Source organism: Oncorhynchus tshawytscha, linkage group LG06 (genome assembly GCF_018296145.1).
Source record: "Oncorhynchus tshawytscha isolate Ot180627B linkage group LG06, Otsh_v2.0, whole genome shotgun sequence".
Classification (NCBI taxonomy): Eukaryota; Metazoa; Chordata; class Actinopteri; order Salmoniformes; family Salmonidae; genus Oncorhynchus; species Oncorhynchus tshawytscha.
The window spans coordinates 64,499,819-64,505,818 of NC_056434.1; positions in this window are offsets into that span (position 1 = coordinate 64,499,819).

Here is a 6,000-nt window from a genome sequence, read left to right on the forward strand (position 1 = left end):
ATAAGTCTTCAGTAAGGACTTAAAGGTTGAGACCGAGTTTGCGTCTCTGACATGGGTAGGCAGACCGTTCCATAAAAATGGAGCTCTATAGGAGAAAGCCCTGCCTCCAGCTGTTTGCTTAGAAATTCTAGGGACAATTAGGAAGCCTGCGTCTTGTGACCGTAGCGTACGTGTAGGTATGTACGGCAGGACCAAATCAGAGAGATAGGTAGGAGCAAGCCCATGTAATGCTTTGTAGGTTAGCAGTAAAACCTTGAAATCAGCCCTTGCTTTGACAGGAAGCCAGTGTAGAGAGGCTAGCACTGGAGCAATATGATCACATTTTTTGGTTCTAGTCAGGATTCTAGCAGCCGTATTTAGCACCAACTGAAGTTTATTTAGTGCTTTATCCGGGTAGCCGGAAAGTAGAGCATTGCAGTAGTCTAACCTAGAAGTGACAAAAGCATGGATTAATTTTTCTGCATCATTTTTGGACAGAAAGTTTCTGATTTTTGCAATGTTACGTAGATGGAAAAAAGCTGTCCTTGAAATGGTCTTGATATGTTCTTCAAAAGAGAGATCAGGGTCCAGAGTAACGGCGAAATGGGTGCTATACATCTGTGGTTTGGAGGGGAAGGGGAATGAAAAGGTACCCTCTGTCAGAGTGACTGATAGAAGCCTGGTGGGTAATCTAACAATTAAACCCGTTCTAATCGTCCAATCTGTCTGTGTGTTTATCTCAGCAGGAGAGTGGGGAGAGGGAGAGAGAACATCCCCAGTGGAAAACAAAAAGCTCTAGGCTACAGTCCTCGTACGCCTCGTCCACAGCAAACAACAACAGCGTTATTCCAATTCTTTATGCCCAAGCACATCTTATCAGTGTTGTGCCATCAACCCGTAAACATTGAAATACATAATGATAAATGCTTATTAGCAGTAATTATTTATACGCAGACATACAGCGGATGCGCACACACAATACACCATTAGGTTTGTGATTCACATGGCAGCAGTTGGCCAGTTGGCCTACACCTTGAGCTAGAGAGGTCTTTTCTCTCTCCTTGGCATTGGAGAATCGCTTCACTGCCCTGATAAACAGCACAACGTAGGACTGAATAAAAGGCTTAGCTATCTGTTTTGTTATATCTCCTTTCTGTGCAATTGAATTTTATTTGTGCCTGTAACCACTTGTCGGCAACTGGCGACAAATATATCATTGATTCATTCATAAGAATGGTGTTTTACGATTCGAACAAAGCAAAAGAGCATATCCAGGGGTGAACAAAATCTGTGGCCTTGTTGCCAATTAAAAAGGAGGGCCGATGAGTTATCAACAGGCGTTTATTACAGACAAATAACCCCTCGAACGAAAAACGCCTTGACTGTGTGAGTTTGTGTTTTCCATCTCTCTGCAGTACTAACTCCTGTCTGAAGCCATCAAGTGCTCAGGACAGGTTTATCGATGCAACTGGTGAGGTTCTATCGCGCCACCAAACTGAGTGCGAGTTGATGACACATGGATGAGAAAGGAGAAGATGGGGTAGTTCTATCACAGATACATGATAAATAAGTGATAGACTATAGGCCAGTCAATCCAGCTGGCTGCTGTCATTTTCATCATTTCCCATGGCGTGTGTGGAGAGGACCGGAGGAGGAGAGAGAAGAGGTGGCACTTGCTATTTGATGCTTCTGTCCTTTTTTCCTGTCTGGAACTCCTATAAGAGATGCAGCAGACGGCGGATGTTCCAAAGCCTGTGTGTCTTTCTTTTTCTCTGTCTATCTGTTTCTCTCTCTGTGTCTTTATATTTTGTTTTGGCAGGAGGAAAAGGTGTGTGTGGTGGAATCAGGAGGTGAAAGTGGGCAAGGGGACATGACGCACCTAATGAGCTGAATTGACTTTTCCAGACCTCATTCATTCTGCATTTTAGTGGTTTTAGAGACAAGCGAGAAGATTTGCATGAAATAAACAACAGATCTTGTGACCGGCCTACCTATCAAACGCTAAATAATCCAAACCACCCGGGGGACAGACATTTGATGTGGCAGAGAAAGGGAGGGAGGGAGGAGGAGGGAGTAGCAAATCAGATCAGGGAATAGAAAAGACCAACCAATCCTGAGGGATAGACAGGGAAGGTCGTAATAGCGGTCAAGAACAGTTAGTAAGAAGAGTTAGCATGCTTGTGTGTCATTTATCTCAAATCTCAAAGTGTTATTTGTCTGAAAAGTAGAAATAATGAAGGCTTGCTTTGAGGCCCTTAGTAGTCAGAGGAAGGGCTGGGAAAGTGTGATGCATGCTAATAGTGGTGATCATGAACACTGTTGGGCGATTCCACGCCAGCGTAGTCGGGGAAAAATGTGGGTAGCTCAGATTGTTCTGGCAATTCTTATATAGAAACTTCATTGGGAGGAAGGATGTTTGATGTTTTTACATTTGTATCACAAACCATCTTTGAGAAAATTATGATCAAACTGGCCATTGTAGTACCATTTTAGACCGATACATGTCTCCTGTGAGATATAATGATCTGTTAATCGTACGTGATACAGACAACATCTTGGTGTCATTATACTACCTGTAGTGTACTCTAACATATGGAGTATGTCTAGATTCTTATTTTTCTTTAAATATTGTTTGGAAAAGGAGTCTCCAACCTTGGTCCTGGAGAGCTACCCTCTTGTACGTTTTTGATCCGACATCAGTTTTAACTAACCTGATTCAACTAAGAAAAAGCCAGCTAATTGTTCAAATCAAGTGCGGTAGATTGGGATTGCAGCGAAAACCTACAGGACGGTAGCTCTCCAGGAACAGGGTTGGAGAACCCTGGTTTGGAACAATATACTCTTCAAATATGTCAGAGTGGGCTTTCTGATACATTTAATGATATGGCCCATTTGATACACTATGTGGACAACCCTTCAAATGACTGGATTCAACTATTTCAGCTAGACCCGTTGATGACAGGTGTATAAAATAGAGCACACAGCCATGCAATCTCCATAGACAAACCTTTGCAGTAGAATGGCCCGTACTGGAGAGCTCAGTGACTTTCAACGTGGCACCGTCATAGGATGCCACCTTTCCAACAAGTCAGTTCATCAAATTTCTGTCCTGCTAGAGCTTCCCCAGTCAACTGTAAGTGCTGTTATTGTGAAGTAGAAACATCTAGGAGCAACAACGACTCAGCCACAAAGTGGTAGGCCACACAAACTCACAGAACGGGAATGCCGAGTGCTGAAAATCTTAAAAATTGTCTGTCCTCGGTTGCAACACTCACTACCCAGTTCCAAACTGCCTCTGGAAGCAATGTCAGCACAATAACTGTTCGTCGGGAGTTTCATGAACTGGGTTTCCAAGGCGGAGCAGCCGCACACAAGCCTAAGATCACCATGCGCAATGAAAACCGACAGCTGGGGTGGTGTAAAGCTTGCCACCATTGGACTCCGGAGCAGTGGAAACACGATCTCTGGAGTGATGAATCATGCTTCACTATCTGGCAGTCCAACGGATAATTCTCGGCTTGGCAGATGCCAGGAGAATGCTACCTTCCCGAATGCATAGTGCCTACTGTAATGTTTGGTGGAGGAGGAATAATGGTCTGGGGCTGTTTTTCATTGCTCGGGCTATGCCCATTAGTTCCAGTAAAGGGAAATCTTAATGCTACAGCATACAATGACGATTCTGTGCTTCAAACTTTGTGGCAACAGTTTTAGGGAAGGCCCATTCCTGTTTCAGCATGACAATGCCCTGTGCACAAAGCGAGGTACATACTGAAATGGTTTGTCGAGATCGGTGTGGAAGAACTTGACTGGCCTGCACTGAGCCCTGATCTCAACCCAATTAAACACCTTTGGAATGAATTGGAATTCTGACTGTGAGCCAGGCCCAATACCCTGACGTCAGTGCCCGACCTCACTAATGCTCTTGTGGCTGAATGGAAGCAAGTCCCCACAGCAATGTTTCAACCTTTTTACCTTTATCTAACTAGGCAGGTCAGTTAAGAACATTTTTATTTTCAATGACGGCCTAGGAACAGTGGGTTAACTGCCTTGTTCAGGGGCAGAACGACAGATTTTTACCTTGTCAGCTCAGGGATTTAATCTTGCAACCTTTCGGTTACTAGTCCAACGCTCTAACCACTAGGCTACCTACCGCCCCATCTAGTGGACAGCCTTCCCAGGAGAGTGGAGGCTGTTACAGCAGCAAAGGGGGGACCAACTCTGTATTAATGCCCATGATTTTGGAATGAGATGTTCGATGAGCAGCTGTCCACATACTTTTGGACATGCAGTGTACATAGAAATTGATGTTCACAGCCCTCCTTTAGGATTGCACATTCAGCAAATCACCAGCAGAGGGAGTTCCTTTTGAAAACATTTTCCCGTTCATTTTGTTGGTGGTGCTCATAAAATGAATCTTAACTTCAGAATTAGCAGAAAGCCCACTCTGGAAATGTTGATGTACTTGTAGAGTATATTGTTCCAAACCAGGGTCGGGCAACAGGCAAGCTCCCCTTTTGTAGGCCCGCGGATCAAGTTCCAAAACAAAATAAAACTAATATTTGAATAAAACAAATTTGGATCAAGGTCGAGGTCTCAACTTAACTTGGAATACATTAGGTACAATTTCAAAATTTGGTTGTGCATCAGCAGTAACTCAGTTAGCCAATGTCAGTGAAACATTTTTAGATTGGTAAGGTAGTCTGGCGACCAGCAATCTAAACTTGTTGTAATTATGGTTGAATTAAAACTGGGGGGGGCCCCATTGATCATCAGATATCATATTAAAAACTGCAAACATTTGTCTCTACCCTATGGAGAAAAACATTTGTCTCTACCCTATGGAGAAAAACATTTGTCTCTACCCTATGGAGAAAAACATTTGTCTCTACCCTATGGAGAAAAACATTTGTCTCTACCCTATGGAGAAAAACATTTGTCTCTACCCTATGGAGAAAAACATTTGTCTCTACCCTATGGAGAAAAACATTTGAATTGCAGGAAATTAGCTGTCAAAATGCTTTTTTCCCCACAGCCTCATGGCAAAATCAGTAGAATGGCAGAAAATGAGGGGGGCTGCTAAAATGTTTTGCTTGTTGTGTGTATCATGTACGGTTCATGGATATTACATTTTTACAGGAGGCATGTAAAGGTCTACCTAGGGCCTAAAATGGCCACTTTCATCATGATACACATGTAAAAAGCAAGTCAGACATTCTTCCTTCCAATAGGCTAGTGCCAAAGCCCCCAAAATCTTGAGATCCCCCTCCCCGAGGTAGAACGAACTCAACCATGTTTTTCCATATCTCTAAATGGATTGTTGTGTAAAAATATTTTGGTGGTAGTTGAACTAAATTAAAATCTTGGTGAGGTTTCCAGTAGTTAATAACATTTTTCCCATGTAGTGGTGTAGCTAACTACTGGAACTCATAAGAACTACTGGTTTCTCATAAGAAACTAGCTCCCTGGTACACAGAAAATACCCGAGCTCTGAAGCAAGCTTCCAGAAAATTGGAACGGAAATGGCGCCACACCAAACTGGAAGTCTTCCGACTAGCTTGGAAAGACAGTACCGTGCAGTACCGAAGAGCCCTTACTGCTGCTCGATCATCCTATTTTTCTAACTTAATTGAGGAAAATAAGAACAATCCGAAATTCCTTTTTAATACTGTCGCAAAGCTAACTAAAAAGCAGCATTCCCCAAGAGAGGATGACTTTCACTTTAGCAGTGATAAATTCATGAACTTCTTTGAGGAAAAGATTATGATTATTAGAAAGCAAATTACGGACTCTTCTTTAAACCTGCGTATTCCTCCAAACCTCAGTTGTCCTGAGTCTGCACAACTCTGCCAGGACCTAGGATCAAGAGAGACGCTCAAGTGTTTTAGTACTATATCTCTTGACACAATGATGAAAATAATCATGGCCTCTAAACCTTCAAGCTGCATACTGGACCCTATTCCAACTAAACTACTGAAAGAGCTGCTTCCTGTGCTTGGCCCTCCTATGTTGAACATAATAAAC